General features: G+C 36.7%; 1 pseudogene; it reads right to left on the reverse strand.

Annotated features, from left to right (window-relative positions):
- Positions 1–18,087: 18,087 nt before the first annotated feature.
- Positions 18,088–19,069, reverse strand: LOC100964838 (annotated as a pseudogene).
- Between the last annotated feature and the right edge of the window lie 1,391 nt (positions 19,070–20,460).

Genomic DNA, 20,460 nt, shown 5'->3' on the forward strand with positions numbered 1-20,460 from the left:
AAGTAATAGTTGTTGCTGGGTGCAGGGCACAAGTACAACAAGGACTCTGCATCACAAATACAAACATTATAACTTACTTGTTTGTACCTTCACATTAATCTGAAATTAAAAGAGAGAGAAAAAAACACATTGTAAATGCTAGTGCTAAAAGTGAAATGAGTATGTGCAGGGTAATAAATGCAGATGAGGCCAATTCTCATGGAGAAGATCAGGAAAATCTTTATAGCAGCAGCAAACCAGTGTGTCTCAAACTGTATAAGAGCTCCCAGGGTGAGTGGAAAGAACTGTACAAGCAAAGACCCAGAAGCTTGAAGCATCCTTTGGGTAGATGGAACCTTTGGGGAGCTGGTGGCCATTATCAGGGCCTGGTGGAGGTAAGGAGAGTGTAATACGACAAGGCGAGGACCTTTGGCCGAGGCCAGATGACGTGAAGCTTTGTGCCATGCAAGGAATGTTAAACTTATAAGACTTTATGGTGTCTACAATTGTTTTCAATATTTTAAAAACTACTTTTAAAACTGGAGGTCCCTTTTCCAGAAATAGCACATGGAAAGCCAATATTTCAAAACATACTTAGGCTTTGTTTGAATTTCTCTGATGACTGGTGATGCTGGGTGTTTTTTCTATACATCTATTGGCCATTTTTATGTCTTCTTTGGAGAAATGTCTGTTTAAATTTTTTGCTCATTGGATTATTTGTTTTTTTACTATTGAGTTGTTTGAGTTCCTTATAGAGTCTGGTTATCAATTATTTGTCAGTTGAATTCTCAACCTGGTGAAATGGCAATTGACAAAAAGACAAAAAACAATAAATGCTGGTAAGGATGTGAAGAAAAGGGAATGATTGTACACTGTTGGTGAGAATGTAAATTAGTACAAGCACTATGGAAAACAGAATGGAGGTGCCTCAAAAAACTAAAAATAGAAACTACCACATAATCCAGTAATCCCACTGCCAGGTATCTATTCAAAAGAAATGAAATCAGGATATGAAAGAGATATCTGTACCCTTATGTTTATTGCTGCACTATTCACAATAGCCAGGATATGTAAGCGACCTAAGTGAATATCAGTGGATGAATGGATACATATGTATGGTACACACACACAATAGAATAGTATTCTATTATAAAAATAATGAAATCCTATTATTTACAACGTGCATAGAACTAGAGGACATTATGTTAAGTAAAATGTGACAAGCACAGAGAGACAAATAGCATGTGTTCTCACTCATATGTGTAACCTAAAAATTAAAACAATTGAATTCATGGAGAGAGAGAGAAGAATGGTGGTTATCAGAGGCTGGGAAGGTTAAAGGGAGAGAGAGAAAGTGGGGATTGTTAATGGGTCCAAAAATAGAGTTAGATAGTAGGAATAGGAGCTAGTGTTTGTGAGCACAATAAGGAAACTATAGTTCACAATAATTTATTGTATGTTTCAAAATGACTATAGGAGTAGATCTGGCATGTTCCCAACACAGAGAAGTGATAAATGTTTGAGATGGTGGCTATCTCAATTGCCCTGATTTGATCACGACATTGTATGCTTGTTGCAAAATATCAAATGGACCCCATAAATATGCACAAATATTATGTACCCTTAAAAATTAAAAATAGAAATAATACAGAGTCAGAGCCTCTCTGATTGAAGGGGATGTGAGGAGCACACACACACTTCAGTCAGAGGGATACAAAGATCGGTTTCAAACACTTGTCTCAAATACACACAGATTAAAAGAGCAGGCATCTTGCCTTCTGAATCCTGGGAATGGCATGGTAGTTCAGCCCTTTGTCACCAGAATAAAGGCTTTTATTCTCAAGTCTAAGGAAATTATGAAGAAGTGCCAACACCGCAGGAGGAGGGAGCAATGTGGGGAAACTTATTTTCTTTGCATTACACATCCACCTCCACCTAGAAGAGCTGCTTTTGTTTGACGGGGTCCTGAGAATGAGATTGCACGTGGTGGATAGTGAAACCTGCTAGGAAAGCGGGTTTTGAATTCTCCCACTTATGTTTAGCTTACATTATTTAGGCTTGGGATTTGATTTGGTAATAATATTGCAGTTTGTCAGATGCTGCCTAGAAGAAGAAAAGAGGAAACAAAGAAAAAAGGGGGGAAAGTGATTCAAATTTGTGAATGAAAGACATAAAGACTCCTTCGGTCTAATGAGGATTTTGCTAAAGTTTCTGCTGTGTGGTGAGAGAGATGTTGCATCTTCTCCCCCTCTCTGTGAGATCTTCAACAAACCATACATCTCTCTCTCTCTCTCTCTCTCTCTTTTTTTTTTTTGTTTGAGACAGAGTCTCAGTATGTCACCCTGCATAGAGTACGGTGGCATCACCGCTCTCAGCAACATCAAATTCTAGGCTTAAGCGATTCTCTTGTCTCAACCTCCCAAGTAGCTGGGACTACAGGTGGCTGCCACAACATCCACTATTTTTTCCTGCAGTTGTCATTGTTGTTTAGCTGGCCCGGGCTGTCTTGGAACCTGCCAGCCTGGGTGTATGTGGCTAGCGCCCTAATTGCTGAGCTACTGGCGCTGCCCAAACCATCCATTTATTAGTATTGCTAGCAGAGTTCTGTATGTGTTGGGGAGACTCAGCAAAGTACTGGAGCCATGGTTGAGGCTGGGCCATAAGTGAGTTTCCCAAGGACCAGTGATTTCCTTTATCCTGAAATCCACCTCTTATCCCAGCATTAACTTAGAAGACACAAGTTACATTTACTCACTGTTAAGATTGTGATGTTTGATTGTGATGTAAGTTAGGGCTGTAACAGCATCTGATCCCCAACTTTTCCTCCTACTTGAACTGCAAGGCAAAGCTGGTTTTACTCTTCCTCCTGCCGGTGTTCTCCTGCAGTCCCAGCTACTTGGGCGGCTGAAGTGAGAGGATCACTAATTTACAGGCGTTCAAGGCCAGCAGTGCCCTGTGATTGCACCTGGGAATATCAGTGCACTCTAGCCGGGGCAACACAGAAAGACTCTGTCACAAAAAAGAAAAAAAATGGAGTGTTGGACAACTTTATGGTTATGAAGTGACCAAGGGTCATTGTGAACATTAGTACACTAGGTTCTCTTCATGATCTATAAAACACATCTATACCAAGAACTAGTTTGAGTAACTGCTGTTAGAGATATAAGACCAGAAAAATTTTAGCTTCTGAATTTATTCTGTGTTTGGAATTATCAGATGCCAGACTCAAGACAAATGATGAAGCAGCTGGCAATGGAGAGGGAGTGGCTAGGGAGGTGCAGCGCACCTACCAGACCTCACCTCAGAGCGTGCCTGGGAGGTTCCTCTTACTCTCATGTCTGGTGAGAAGTAACAAGTGCAAGGTTTGGGATATTACTACTATTTTTTGGACAGGTCCACAAAAACAAGAGTCTGCTCACAGGTCTGAAGATAAAAGCACAAGTCAGCTGCTGATATATTGGGTCACTATATAGTGGTTAAGATCAAAGCTATTCAAACACAAATGAATGTACACAACACCTGGAAATCTTATACAAAAGTTAAATAATGATTAGGTTGGTCTAGGGTTGGGGCAAGGAGTCTTTATTTCTAGTGATACCCCCAGTGATGCAGTGCTTCTTGTCCATGGATTCTACTTTGAGTAGCAAAATTCTAGAGTCAAATCACGTGGGTTTAATTCCTCATTCTGGACTCTACCAAGCTGGGGACTTTGGGTAATATAACATCTATATGCCTCCATTTCTTTTTTCTTTGGAATGGAAGTAATAATATTACCCACACCTATGGGTTGTTGTGAGAGTTAGTCTAGTTAATACATAATGGCACTAAGAAAGGTATTTGGCTTATGTTAGGTAGTCAATAAGTATTTGCTGAATGAATTACTTATAAGCAGGACATATGAAAAAAGAGCCTGTGCTTTTAAACCCCAAATCTGTTATGTCTTCCCAAAAGATTCACCAGCCCTCTAGCTTGTAACTTGGAACCACCAGCTATCTTTGAATCAACTCTGTAGAATCCTTAAGTATAGATCAAAAGAACAAAATGAGAAACGTAAGAAGATAATGAGGAGTCTTTTTTTTTTTTTCCTCACCTGAAGGCAGGGAATGATCAAATTTTTATTTAAAGAAATCACTTAAAGCAGACAGGAGACAGATAGCAGGAACTGGGCAAAGGTAGGGTTGACAAGAAAAGTCTAGAAATATTACAACAGGCAAGACAAGAAATTTAAAAAAAAAAGACTTAGATTAGGACAGTAGAGAGGGTTAGGGAGGAGGGAACTGTGAAAGCATGAAGGAAGCTGACTTGGCAAGACACGGCGCTAATTAATGGCACCGGTGATGTTCAGGGAGCCATGTGAGGATATTTCCCGGTTCTTTAGCTCAGGTAAGAAAATAGAACTTGGGGACTATTTGCAGAGATAGAAAATAAAGGAGAGGAGATAAATAATAATAACAGGAGTAATCAACTGGAAGGGGAATAAGATGGTATTAAGACTAATTTTTGACACATTAAGCGTGGCTGTGAAGATAGTTACGTATAAGCAATTAGAAATCTACACCTGCCGTGGAGGAGACATACATGGCAATTATACAAATTTGGAAGTTATCAGTCTTTGCGTATGAAGGTTCTGGGAATAAATGAGTCCATCTAGGAGATTATGAGCTGTAAGAAAAATTGGATACGAATTGGAGGCCATAAAGGAGACCTGGAAGGAACAATAGGAAAAACAGGAACCAAGACCAAGGGGCAAAGCCCAGCATAAGGCTAGAGAGGAGAGTCATCAGCAATTAGGGAATAGTCAACAGGGGCAAATTCAACCAAACAACATCGACACTCCTGGAAACCAGTTCTTCCTCCATGACTCACTGAATCTGTCAACACTACATCATTATTTTAATCTCTCAGGAACAAAGCCTCCTATCTCTGTTTGACTCATCCTCCTCCTTCATTCTCTACATTTAAGGCATTCTGTGATAACCACCTCTTTCTTTCTAAGCCTAATTTTACACAATAGTCCAAATACTCCTAGCAGACACAAAAGCTTCCTGTCTCATATGTTACAGCCAAGGCTCTACTTCCCGAGACACTGTTTTTCATTATGCCATATTCACTCTCCTCAAGATTTTGCAATATTTGTTTTTAATGTGGAAATTTTGTTTTCTTTAGGAACATAAGCATCTATGGATGGAAGTCACATCTATGCTTTTGATTATTAAGAAATGCTTAAGAATAATAAACACCAAATTGAGGATAATGATTACCTCTGCTAAGGAAGGAATTTGTTATGATTATGGGAAGGAGCACAAGAGATTTCAACTATATTAATAATGTTTACTTTTTAAGTTGGGCAACAGGATCATAGGCTGAAGTCTCTGAATATTTACATAATACAAAGAAACTATAGTATTTAAAGAAATGCTTTATGACAGCTCCCTGAAATTCAAGGGTTTGAGGTTTTTTCAATCGGAGGCCCTGCTCCCTTCCAACAATTCCTTATAGTATTCTCTTTCAGGTCTCTCTCTTCTATGTTGTTAAAAATAAGTCCTTGTCAAGTGCATTTGGGGGGCTTGCTTCTTTCTTAGTGTCCCCCTGCCAGGAAAGCATTTCCACTTAGTCAGGTCTTCTTGTCCTAAACTTTGCAGCCTTTTAAACTCAGGGAGTTTATCATTCTACCTTTGTTTTGGTTTCTTGACCTAAAATATTAAAAGGAAATCGTAGTTAATGTCACTATCTCAGGATTATTTTGATTGTTGAAGCTTCTTTTGGTTAAAGGAAAAGTGTTGTTTAAAATAAAAGAAAGTTTTATTTTTGTCTCTTATTTTTTGCGAGTATAAGGTAGTCATTGACAGATGTAGTAACAAACTGTCAACATTACCCAAGTTTCATTTGGCATAGTACTATGTCTAACAAAGGTTTTTCCTCATTTGAACTGCCCTATGACACTCTGACAGCTTGTCTCATATTTTAAGACAGTTGTTGGTCAGAGATAGGGCTCTTTGTTTAAGGCTGGGGTTTCAGTCAACAAACTGAAGCAAGGATGCCTCAGTATGACTGAGTAGTCTGGGTGGTTTCTTGAATGGCTTGAAGTTTAGGCTTAAATAAAAATAAATTGAAATGGGGCTGTATTCTTAACTGGGGTGAGCCCTGAAATTCTATCTACCAATGAAGAAGGTACATTTTTTTGTTTAGTAATTCTGGATGCAGTTCATGAAGAATAAAGGCCAATTTGTATTCCTCAGTTTTTTCAATGAAATGAAACTTTATTGAAAGGTCCATGTGATTTTATCAACCTGAGAATCCTCTGGATTGGTATCTGACTGTCCCAAGAAGAAAGTCTGTGAGAATTCCCTGGGTGGGTTAAATCTCCCAATCTCTCACAACGGTTTCATGTGTTTTAATGTCTACAAAATCTCCCCTACCTCCTTCCTGCTCCTCATTCTTAACTGATGGCCTTGCCTCTCATTTTATGGAAGAAATACAAAGCTGCCAACTTGCATCTGTACTCATAGACCCTATATTCCTTTCTGTAGTTAAAACCAATATATTGTCCTTGGTCTGAGGCCAATTACTCCTCTTATGATCTCTCAACACCCCTAAAGGGTCACATTAACTCTCCAGCAATGGACTACAACACAGTCAAGGCTCATGGGTGTAAAAGAGGTCAAAAAGCAAAAATTCACAGCTCCTAGGAAACAGTAAAACAATGAGAAATACAAAACAACTGGGCAGCAACATGGTAACTAGAACAGCATCTCACTCATCAGTGTAAACATTGAGGGTAACCATCCTAAATACCCTACTTAAAATGAACAGATCAATAGAACAGATTTAAAAAAGCACACATACACATAACCCAAATACCTGCTATCTCTAAGAAACCTAAAAACTTTTGAAGAGTTGTGTGGACTCAATGTAAACAGATGGAAAAATATCTCATACAAATAGAAAGCAAAAGTGAGCAGAAGTAGCTTAGCTATTCTCATATTGGATAAAATAAACTTCAAAGCAGCAACAATTTTTTAAAGAGACAAATATGGTTTTTATGGAATTATAAAGGGATCAATTCAATAACAAGATACAATAACATTAAATATATATGCACCTAACAATGGAGCTGTGAGATCCATAAAACAAATATTACTAGGCATAGAAGTAAAATGAATAGCAAATTAATAATAGTGGGAGACTACAATATTCCACTGACAGACTAAACATATCATCAAGGCAGAATATCAATAAAGAAACGTTTGACTTAAATGAGACTCTAGAACAAATAAACCTAACAAACATTTGCTCAACATTCTGCCCCCTAACTGTAGAATATACATTCTTCTCATCACCACATGGAACATTTTCCAAGGTAGGCTACATAACAAGAACTCAGCAAATTAAAAAACAAAAAGCAAAAAAAGCAGAAATCATACCACGTATAGTCTCAGGCATCCAGGTAACCAAGGTTGACATCAGCAATGATAAGTCATATTGAAGTATACCCTTCAAGTGAAGAGAATGGCACTTACTTTGGTCTTCCATAACTCTAAGAGATCTTTATAAATAGAAATCAAACCCTTCTAATCATAAAAAAAAGAGCTCTTAGTCAAGGGAGAATCTGACTAGTGCTCTGCAAAACTATCAAGGTCATCAGAAGGAAAAAACTGAGAAACTGCTAACAGCCAATAGGAGCTTAAGAGGAGCTAAACTTATGTCTTGATGGGGCTTGGAATAGATACAGGACATCAGGTAAAAACTAAAACCAAGAAGGGCTGCATAAAGTATGGCATTTATTTAAAGGTCATGAATCAATATTGCTTCATTAATAGCCACATGAACCATACAAATATAAGATGATAAAGAGAACTAGGTGTACGATATATGGAACATTTTTGTGGTACCTTCATGATTTCCTAAAAATCTAAAACTATCATAAAACAAAAAATGTTTGGGGTGGGACATAAGTAGAAGAGGGACTTTACCTAACAAATACAAACATTGTAACCTAATTCTTTGTAGCCTCAATTAACCTGAAACAATAAAAAAAAATTTAATGTAAAAAAAAAAAGTGGAACAAACTAGTGGAATCAAACTAGAAAACAATTCCAAGAGGAACTCTCAAAACTATACAAATGAATGGAATTTAAACACCTTGCTGCCGAATGATCTTGGGGTCAATGAAAAAATCAATATGGAAGTAAAAAAAGTTTTTTTAATTAAATGACAATGGTGAAAAAAGCTACCAAAATCTTCAGGATACAGAAAAATGCAGTGCTAAAAAGGAAGTTCATTGCATTAAATACCTAAATGAAAAGGACAGAAAGATTACAAATTAACTACCTAATGTACCACATCAGAGGACTAGAAAAACAAGATCAAACTAAACCCAAACCTAGCAGAAAGCAAGAAATACCACAGCAAGGATCAGAGTGGAACTAAAGAAAATCAAAACTAGAAAAATACGCTAGAAAGGATCAAAGAAATGAAAAGTTGGTTCTTTGAAAAAGTAAATAAAATTGATAGACCACTAGGTAGATTAAAAAAGAAAAGAAGTGAGAGGATTCACTAAACTTAATCAGAAGTAAAAAAGGAGATATCACAACTGATACCACAGAAATAAAAAAGATCATCTGAGACTACCATGAACATCTCTATGCACACAAACTAGAAAATCTAGAGAAAATGTATCTATTTTTAGAAACACAAAGCCTTCCCAAGATTGAACAAAGAAGAGAAATCCTGAGCAGACAAATCAGGAGTAGCTTTACTGAATAAAAAATAAAAAAATCTCCTAACAGAGAAAAAGCCCACCATCAGACAGATTTAGTGCCAAATTCTACCAGATGTTCAAAGAAGAATTAATGCCAATTTCACTGAACCTGTTCAATAACATCGAGAGGGAGGGAAGTTGCTCTAATCCAATCTGCTAAACCAGTATCACCCTGATACTGACGCTGGGAAAGGACACAACAAAATAAGAAAACTACATAGAAGCACAAATCCTCAGAAAAATTCTATCAAACCTAATCCACAGCAAAACAACGCTTCTCCATGATCAAATGGGTTTCATTCCGGGGATGTAAGGATAGTTCAACATACACGAATCAGTAAAAGTGATCCTTAAACAGAATTAGACCCCCAAACTGTATGATCATCTCCATATACGCAGAAAAAGCATTCAATAAAATCTAGTACCCTTCACGATAAATCCCTCTGGAAATTAGGCATAGAAGGAACATGACTCAAAATATTAAGAGCCGTATGTGATAAACCCATGGCCAACATCATATTACATGAAGTAAATTTGAAAATACTCCCCAAAGAACTAGAATGAGACAAGGATGCCCACTTTCACCACTTCTATTTAATGAAGTAAAAGTAAAATAAATAAATAAATAAATAAATAAAAGTAAAAATAAAAAGTAAAAAAATAAAATAAAGTACTAGCCAGAGTGGTAAGGCAAGACAAATAAAGGACATCCAATTCTAGAACAGGAAGTCACATTGTTCCTATTTGCTGATGATATGATATCATACCTAGAAAATTCTAAAGACTCCTCCTCCAGAAGATTCCTAGAATTGTTGACACATAGATTCAGTGTAGTCTCAGTTTACAAAATCAGTGCACGCAAATCAGGATTGTTTTTATACGCTAATAGCAACCAAACCGACGATCAAATCAAGTGCTTAATACCATTTACAATAGCTGAAAAAATACCTTGGGAAATACTTAACCATGGATGTGAAAGAACTCTAAAAGGAGAACTATGAAATTCTGACTAAAGAAATCACGCGTGAAAGAAACAAATGGAAAAGCACTCCGTGCTCATGGATCAGAAATATTGATATTGTGAAAATTTCCATACTACACCAAATAATCTAAAGAGACAATGCCATTCCTGTAAAAATACTAACATTAAATTTTACAAAATTAGAAGACAACCCTAAAATTCATATGGAACCAAAAAGAGCATAAGTAGCCAAAGCAATCCTAAGCAGAAAGGGCAAATCTGGAGGCATCACATTACCCAGCTTAAAGTTATACTGGAAGGCAACAGTAACCAAAACAGCAGTATAAAGGCAGATAAACAGATCAATAAAATGGAATATAAAACCCAGAAGTAAAGGCAAATAGCTATAACCAACTTATCTTGGACAAAGCTTACACTGGGGAAAGGAAACTCAATAAATTGTGCTGGGAAATTGGACAGCCACAGGCAGAGCAATGAAACTAGATCCCTATCTCTTATTGGATAAAAAAAATTAACTTAAGATAGATTAAAGATTTAAATGTAATACCTGCAACTAAGAAAGTGTTGGAAGAAAACCTAGGGGCAAAGATCATTAATGTTGGTGTAGGTAAGCAATTTGTGAATAAGATGCCCAAAACAAAAACAAAAGTAAATAAACAGGTAAACTAAGAAGCTTCTGCACAGCAAAATATATAATCAACAGAGTAAATAGATGACCTACAGAATGGGAGAAAATACAAGCTGTACATCTAACAAAGGCCTAATGTCCAGAATCTGTAACAAGCTCAATTAAAGGAAGAAGAATAAAAAAAAAAAATTAGAAAGTAGGCAAAATGTAGGCACAGACATTTTTCAAAAGACAAACAAATGATAAAAAAAAAAAAAGAAAGAAATGCTCAAAATCACTGATCATTAGGGAAATGCAAACTAAAACCACAATGAGATATACCTTGCTTCTGTCAGAATGGCTACTATCAAAAAACAATGGATGTTTGCATGGATGCAGTGAAAAGGAAATTACATTGTTGGTGGGAATGTAAGTTTGTACAAACTCTCTGGAAAACAGGTTAGAGATTTCTCACAGAACTAAAAGTAAATGTACCATTTCATCAGCAATCCTATTACTGGGTATCTACCCAAAGGAAAATAAGTCATTATTTAAAAAAAGACACCTGCACTCATGTGTTTTTCATGGCACAATTCACAGCCACAAAGATATGGAGCCAACCTAAATGCCCACCAACAGATGAGGGGATAAATAAATATGGTGTGTGTACACATACACACACACACACAGAGACGCACACACACACACCGTGCAATACTACTCAGCCACCAGAAAGAATAAACTGATGTCTTTTGCAGCAACTTGAATGAAACTAGAGGCCATTATTCTAAGTGAAGTCAACCAAGCACAAAAGGCCAAATATACCTTCTCATTTATAAGTGGAAGCTACACCATGGGTATGCATGACCACACAGAGTGACTTAATGGACATGGGGGACTTAGAAGAGGGAGGGTTGATGGGGGCTATGGGATGACAAATTGCCTTTTGGGTACAATGTATGCTGTTCAGGTGATGAATAGATTAGAAGCCTAGACTTTTGTACCATGCAGTTCAGCCATGTAACAAAAAACTACTTTTACCCCCTTAATCTATTTAAATAAAAAATATTTAAAGGTACCAAAGAAAAATGGAATCCTCTAATCCAGCGGTTCTCAACCTGTGGTTCGCAATCCACAGGAACTATATAAAAGGGCCACCACGGCATTAGGAAGGTTGAGAACCACTGCTGTATCTGTTGTTCTTGTAAGTATTAGGATACAGACTCAGAGAATGAAGACCTTGAAAAGACACAAGGAGAAGACAGCCATCTACAAGTCAAGGAGAGAAGCTCCAGAAGAAACTAAACCTGTTGCCACCCTTATCTCAAACTTCTAGCTTACAGAATTAGGAGAAAATAGATTTCTGCTCTTTAAGCAATCCAGTTAATGGTACTATGTTATGACACCCCTAGCAGATTAATGTATACTGTAAAAGATCAGCAACAAAGAAGAAAAGAAAGAAAGAAAGAAAGGGGGGTAGAAAGAAAGAGACAGACAGAGAGACAGAAAGAAAGAGAGAGAGAAAGAAAGAAGAAAGAAAGAAAGAAAGAAAGAATGAACGAACGAACGAAAGAAAGAAAGAAAGAAGGAAAGGCAATTGTGTGGTTTTATTTCCTTATTATTATGTGAACTTTTCCCATCAAGTTGTGACCCTAATATTTACATAACACATTTTTCTTTCAATGTGGTCTTTGTTGTAAGCAAATTATATTGTCTGCTTCTTAAGGAAGAAAAAGGCTGAGTGAAAGACTGGCTTTATTGGACTCTAGAGATAGTGGATTATATTAAAATGTGGTTTAGAAATACCACAGACTATATTTTACAGGAAACATAAGGGATTTCCAAAGACAATGTTGACTATATGCAAATTTTCACATTATAAGTTGACTCCAGAACTAAGCCCACATAAACTACAAAAGAGAAATCTTGCTTGAGCCAGGCATAAAAAGAACTCATAAAGTATGTTAGGATATAACTAGTCGAATTCACAAAGAGCTAGTTTTTTGTAAAGCATTGAGTTTATCTATAACATTTAAAAAATGACTTTTATAAAATGTAACTTACTGATACATTCTGGGGGGAATTCATTATCTATGCCTACTGCCAATCATCTTTACTCTGATTGCTATATTTCTGTAGACTTTAAGTCAAAATGTATCTTCTGTTACCAACAGTACTAATCACATTTTGACTACTAGGCCTACGCTACAAAGATGTGTCTACAAAGTCAAAGGTATGTAGCATACATAAATAACTCTACAGTATCAGAGTTATAGAGTTTTGTTGCCAACCCCAAGGTCTCTATTCATTTGCACTTGTTCCTATACAAAGCGCTCTGGTACACTATTGGCCCTGACAAATCTATTCAATCTATAGATGTTGTTTTGGCTAGCTCTGAATAAGCACTTTATTTTTCTTAAGAAAATAAGCTATTATTTCAAAACTTCTATTAGTGTGGATAGAGGGCTGTGGTAGAGGCTTGTAAGTAATAACATATTTCTCAAAGTTATGACATTTTATAGGATATAAAAATCCTATTAAAAAAATCAACCACGGCCAGTTGAGACGATAGAGATGGTAGTTTGTTTGATGTTGACAGTTTAATGTCATTCTTCTGAAAAATTCCCACTATTAAGAATAGAGTATGAATGTTTTTGCCAAGACAATTAAGTAAGCAAGGAGACGGTTAGGTTAATCAGTCGGATGTAAGCATTCCACATTGTATATCAAATCAGCACATTGTACCCTGTAAATGCATTAGTGTACACAGTTATGATTTAATAAAGAAATAAAAAAAGGAATTCTCCTAGGTGGGAGTTGTATCTAAGTATTGTTAGTTACCCTTGATTGCTCTTACGCCATTCATTAAGTACTTCAAAGTGAAGTTCATAACTGCAAGTATATTCTACCCTCTCCTCTCCTACTTCATCGCCCTGCTTCCACACTCTTATTGAATAAAACTTTTCAAATCAAGTTGGCATATTTGCTTTCACAGAACAGCAGTAACAGAAATATCTGGGAGAAGACATAGGTGAGGAAAAGCATAAGCCATCGTGTCTCATATTCTATTTCTTGTAATGTTGGACCCTGAACCATGTTTCCAGTAGCAGAATAATAGGGAACTTTGCAGGTCTTTGTAGAATTTAATGCTTGAAATCTAATGTTCTATAAATTAAACATATGAAAACTACATGCTCACAAAAATCTCAGTTTACATAACAAAGAGAAAATTACTTAGCATTATTATTTGGAATGGAAAGATTTTTATGGCAAGAACTTAAGATTTGAACTTCACTCGCCATTTCTGAGGGCATAACTAACCAACTCTTTTTCAGTGACTCTAATCAGGACAGCCTCTGCGTTCCCCCTAAGTGTGTGCATCAAGCATGTGTTTTGAAATCGAGTTTCGTTAGCTTGTTCACCTTTGTATTGGGAAAAGGGAGAATTGGGGGTCAAATGCTATTCTCTTGCTCCCTGTCCCACCACTGACATGCCTGAGAGAAATTTAAGCCTCCAAGAGGAGTCTTTCACTTGGCTGGGTTTCATATCCAACAGGTTGCAGGAATACCAGCACTGCACACCTAATCCCGTTACCTGGATTTGGCCCCTTAACAATGCCTCCCAGATGTGCCCTGGTCTGTCTCCGCTGAGCTCTCCAGTCTCATCCGCGCCCGTCTGTCTTTTGTCCCTTCATCTCCGCATACTCCTGTTCTGTCATTTCTTCCAACATGCCCTTCTCCCTCCCACTGCAGTCTGCATTCCTCGTTTCTTCTCATGAATACAAATCTCTCCAAACTCCTCACTTGATTTAATTCCTAATCATTTTTAAAATATCAACTCAAAATGTCACCTTCTCATCAAAGCCCGACTTCTCAGGCTAAGTCATGTACTACGCCACACCCTCTTCTTCTTTCAATGTACTTGACACAATTCATAATTATGTGCTGGGGGGACTGTCTGATCACATTTGTGACCCTAGATGGCCATAAATTCTGTGTCTACTTTCCTGCTACTAGATCCATATTGTCTAGTGTACAAAAAGGCACTTAATAAATATTGATTTAAAAAATGAATGTAAAATTTGATTTTTCAATGGGCAAGTTTAGATAGCTAACATTAGAAGCAGGGGCATATATTCTCAAAGAAAAATGGCTGACTTGGAAATTCAATTTTAGAAAAAAGCCATTTTTGTTCATCAAGGACTGATAATACGTAGGTTGGTCAATTCTCACCTATATTTTCCATTCATTTGTTCAGTTTTATTCGGCACCAGTACTATGCCAAGTGTTTAGAGTACAGATGGACCTATTTTGATTCCTCTCCTTGGGAAGCTGAGCCTGGGTAACAGTTCTTGTGATGGTGCCATGTTCAAGTGTCTTGAGAGAGGTTTGTGTCCCGCTTTTACTTGTGTATACACCTGTGTTTACAAAGAAGAATATGCAGCCACGGCCAGGTTAGCATCTCACTCATGTCATTTCCAGAAAGAACTGTGTGAACTGCCTGCTCAATGTTTTAAAGAATAGAGTGGATAAATAAATATTATTTTACTGTAATGAAGCAAGACATCGTCTTTTGCCCCCCTCTTTCTCTCAACTTAGTGTTGTTTGCAAATTCAACAATGATCAGAATCTGCTTTTAGGAAATGTTTGAAAAATAATAACCACCCACTTTACAACACTAGAGCAATAAAATGTCTATTGTAGTTGGGTTTTAATGAAAGGCAGATATGTTGATGTTTTTCTTAAACTCAAAAAATAGAATTTTACCTTTTTAATTTTAAAATGAGTAAAAATATAAGTATTACATAATTTAAAAAATGGACAACTTCCGTCTTAGTCTTAAAGAAATTCTCTGTGAAGAGGCACTTCTTGCAAATTTAGAGTTTTACAAGAGGAACAGTTCCTAGGCAGAAGATACCAATTTTGAAGATTCATTCACAAAAAAATTATTAATTGAATTCCCTTTATATGTCAGGCATCATTCTGGGGCCTAATATCTTCACACTCACAGAGTTTATTTTTTCATTAGGGAGTAAGAAGATACTCAAACTAACAAGTTAATGACAGATAGTAGTAAATAAATGCAAAGGTGTATTGAGATACTTATAGCCAAGGTGGATCTGAAAAGGTAACCTTTGGGCTGAGATCTGAATTATGGGAAGGAGCAATGCCTTTCATAGAGATAGGAGAATAGGAGAGGAAGGACAGAGGACCCATGGTGGATCCCAGGCTGGTGCATCAGAAGAACAGAAAGAGAGCCAGATGGCTGAAAGCTGCAGAGAGGTTGTGGCCAGATCCTGTGGTCTTCAATTTTAATTGCAATTGAAAATCACAAATGGATTTTGGACAGGAATGATGTAATGTTTAAACAATTACTCTGGTGCTATGTAGAAAATGAATTATAATTGAACAACAACAAAAAAGATGCAAGGATATAAATTCAGTCATTGTGTCAGTCCAAGAAGGAGATGGCAGCAGCTTGAATCAAGGCAGCAGCCGTGGAAATGGAGGAAAGTCCCTGATTCAAAAAGCAACTCTACACAGAAACCTACAAACAAATTTATTTAAGCATCTTACACAGAAAGTTACTCCATTAGGCCACTGCCATTGTCTAGAGGCCATTTTATGAAAGAAAGATGGTTGTAACTAAGGTAAGTTTTATTCCACACATAGGTTCAGTTAATGGACAGTGATTCAAATTCATCCAGTGCTTTGGATTCAGTCGGCTATCTGTCTCATATTTGCCTTTCTTTAATCACAAGTAGGGCAAAGTATTAAAATGGATTACAGTGATTCTATCATAACTTTCTGGAAACAAAGCTGAAACATAAACCCTGCTGTTAAGAAACTCAGTGATAGGGGTGGCGACTGTGGCTCAAAGGAGTAGGGCACTGTCCCCATATGCTGGAGGTGGTGGGTTCAAACCCAGCCCCGGCCAAAAACTGCAAAAAAAAAAAAAAAAGAAAGAAAGAAACACAATGATATTCATCTTAGTGAAAGATGTGGCAACCTCATAGACCAATAAAACTATTATCTTCAAATCAGGGAATGGAAAGGCAACTGCAAAATTCTATCAAGCAGTACTTAGAATATAGAATAACTTTCTAATTATTACTCTACCCCATTAGTCAAACAATTATCCCGAATACCTGTAGACAACCACATATATGGTTTTGTACATTACAGAACCTAATGCTTTGGTGTAAATGAATTGCACGGATAACATGGATGACCCTTTCATGCAAGGCTTTGATTGAGGATTATTTTATTTTAATGGCTATAGACATTAAGTTGTTAATTACCATAGTATAGCATACAAATACTTTGTTCATTTTTTAAATTAGAATTTATGTAACAGGTGAAATTTTATATTGCCAAAGTACTAAATGGGATTGAATTTATAAAGTTAGTAACAAAACTTGCAAGTACCTTCGGTAGCAGTAAGTAATTTTTTAAAGAATTGTAATCTCTGAATCATATTTTCCACTGAAGTACAATTCTTCATAAAATAACTATTTTTATTGTAATAAATTGCATTCATATTCAAAACCATAACCACACAGTTTCAAACAGTATGGTCTACCCATCTTTGAAAATATGTTATGTCAAAATTTCTATTCTTTCTTTTAAAATAAAAAATTCTGCATCCCTGAAAATATGCTCTCCTTATCCATTGTTATTTTTGGTCTGTGAAAATGTAACTTACAGAAACTGTAAGTCACAGATGCAGAATGTTTTAATTAACAATATTGAACAAATGAAATTTCCTTTTTGTGCATTTTTCACATTTAAACTAGGAATGTAAATTAAAATTAATATATTTTTTAATTTGTTATTTCTTTTTTGAGAATATTTAAAGTTTATAATTACATTTGGAAAACTATTTCATATACATGAATTATATGATTAACTGAAAGGATTCTAAATATCCATATAAAATAACAAAATAAATTCAATATGCTATTATAAGGCACAGTCTTTATGCATTCTGATTCCCATAATTTTTTTTTATTGTTTGGGGTTCGTTGAGGGTACAAAGAATTAGGGTGCACTAATTGCACTTGTTAGGTAAAGTCCTCCTTATAATTGTGTCCTCCCACAAGAGGTGTGCCATACACCATAACCCCAACTCTCTCCCTCCTCTCCTCTCCTTGCTCCCTCATTTCCTTGCCACCACCACCTCTGCCCCACCTTGAATTGAGTTTTTCTCTTATGTGGGTATGTATTAGATTGTCTACTGGCTTTACATTAGAATTGAGTACATTGGATTCCTGCTTCTCCATTCTTGTGATACTTTACTAAGAAGAATGTGTTCCAACTCAATACAGGTTAATACCAAAGATGTAAAGTCTCCATCTTTTTTAATGGCTTCACAGTATTCCATGGTATACATATAGTACAGCTTGTTAATCCGTTCCTGAGTTGGTGGGCATTTAGGTTGTTTCCACATTTTGGTGACTCTAAATTGAGCTGTGATAAATAGTCTAGTGCAAATGTCCTTATGATAAAGTGTCTTTTTTTTTTTTTTTTTAACTTCTGGGTAGATGCCCAGTACTGGGATTGCAAGATCAAATGGGAGGTCTAATTTGAGTTCTTTGAAGATTCTCCATACTTCCTTCCAAAAAGATTGCATTAGTTTGCAATCCCACCAGCAGTGTAAAAGTGTTCCCTTCTCTCCACATCCACGCCAGCATCTGCAGGTTTGAGACGCTGTGATGTGGGCCATTCTCACTGGGGTTAGGGCATATCTCAGGGTGGTTTAAGGGTCTCCAGGTCTTCTTCTGTCATAGGCCATTAGATCTCCTCCTCTAGGTGGTGGTAGAGGAAGAAGGAGATTCTGAGCTTTGCTACCACCCTGGCCATCTCATCGAGGAGGAGGGAAAGGTGGTCCTCGATGAGGGCTCATGTCATAATTTCTTCTAGATGGAGGCATGGTACATCCCCCAACCAGGAGGCATTCTATCAAAAACCACCTCTTCCTCACATTGGGAATCCCAAGGGTTGTCCACAGGAGTCATCAATTATCATTGTAAAATCACCATAGTCACAGGTTTCATTGTAAAAATTGGAATCATAAGGCTGCTCATATCCTTTGATGGGAGACTCAGATATAAGATCAGGGATGACCTTTATGCACTCTACAACTCTATCAGGTTTTCCTCCAATAAAAATGACTCTGCCAATGGAATGAGGACAGCACTCCTGGAACCGCTTGATTGTTGTTTGAACATTCTCTCAAAGTTATTTAATTTTAGCACTTTTACCGCAACAATTACTCCTGCCAGACTCTGATAAATCAACAGTCTTAACTTGCAGTCAAAGACACTTGTTTATAGTGCAGATAATTTAAGCATTCTACAGCGTCAGATTCCAGTGAGAGCAGGCTGGTCAAAGTGGGTGATGGCAACTGCAGGCCCTCTTCTAAGGCAGAGATAATTTTCTTCAGAATTTCTATTGTCTCAATATCAGCCCTGATACTCAATAGTGTTCAGGACCATTGCTTTCTGGGACTAAGACACTGGCATTGTGGTCAGTCTAGAGAGTCTTAATATTCTTGCTTCCATTCCCAATGGTTGTCCCAGCATTCTTGCTCTGAAGTATAATGCATAATTCAACCATTTCATCAGTGTTTCTAGAGCTTTTAAATGCTTGTTCTTCTTCCATATCTTCTGCAGGACGTTTACCAACTTCACCATTGGTTTCAGTGTTGGGAAGTTTTCCTCTGACTGTTTGGTTTCCATTTTCTTATTTAAATGGACACACAATCAGTTATTATATATCTTTGCAGAGCCAAATGAAGTGTTCTGGGCAGGACCAAGAACTCACTCGCTATGCTGCAGTATCCATGTGAGGCCGTCATCCCGTCCCTCTGACATTAATAATTTAAAGAATGAATTATTATTTTTCCCCCAATTATTTAATATACATAAAAACAGAGTTTTCAGACAGGGCTGGTCAGTAGGTGGAATAAATAAATGCTGCTCTTTTTTAGTTGCTTTTAGCACTAAAAATATTAGTGTTTCATATCATAATTACCTTCTGGAGGTATCTTATTCTCCTTTCTATATTAAAGCTCACCATATGCAATGATAATTTTAATTAAAAATGGTTAAGAGTATTATAAAATAGCTCATCAACAGTAAGAGTCATAGTGTTCATGTGAATAAAGCTGCACTAATTTGCATTGCTTAGGATTCAGAAGAGAACAGAACTCATGCCTCTAGACTATTAGCCTAGTCTCCTAATTCTGAATACTTTTTAATTAATTTTGTGCTGCTTCGTGATTTGCATCACTTTGAAACCTATAAATCACAGATCTGATACAAGTCAGAGTATCATATAGAAATATAATCGTGGGAAGGAGAGCTCCTAAGATCCTTAGATGATTAAATGATAGGGTTTATGTTGAATTGATTATCTAAGGGACTGAACTATAGGCAAAAATTTTGAGAAAAAAAATTCCACCTTCAGAGAATGTAAATGATTGATACTATAAGAAACAAATGCTGAACATTGCTTTTTAATAAATTTTCAGAGTTAGTGAAAAGTTACAAGAATTGTATGAATAATTCCTGTATATTCCTTTCAGGTTGACCAACTGTTCATATTCAGTCACATTTACTTTATTATCCTATTGTCTATCTACCCAACTCTTTACCTATCTATCTATATTCTCTGAGTAATTTGAGAATAAAGTTTCAGACATCCTGCTGCTTGGCCCCTACATAGCAGTGTGTATTTCTTAAGACCAAGGATATACTTTTAAAAGAGTAGCGTTCTTAAAATCAGGAAAATTAATATGAATATACTACCATCACCTAACACATATTCCTTTTAAAATTTCATCACTTGTTACAGCAACGAGTAATGCTCTTTAAAGCCTTCTTCTTCATCTTCTCACGCCCCACTCCCCCATGGAGGATCCAACCTGGGATGACACGTGGCATTTGGTGGTCACATCTCTTTAGTCTTCTCTGAGCTTGAAATCTTCCCCCTGAAGAGGAAGATTTATCTTTTATCTCATTTATCTTTCATGAGCTTAACATTTTGTAAGAATACAGGTCAATCATTTTATAGAAGGTCCCCAGTGAAGGTCTGCCTGATATCCCTTCATAATTAGATAAACATTGTA

Source organism: Otolemur garnettii, unplaced genomic scaffold, assembly GCF_000181295.1.
Source record: "Otolemur garnettii isolate 467f Iridium unplaced genomic scaffold, OtoGar3 scaffold00009, whole genome shotgun sequence".
NCBI classification, from domain to species: Eukaryota; Metazoa; Chordata; class Mammalia; order Primates; family Galagidae; genus Otolemur; species Otolemur garnettii.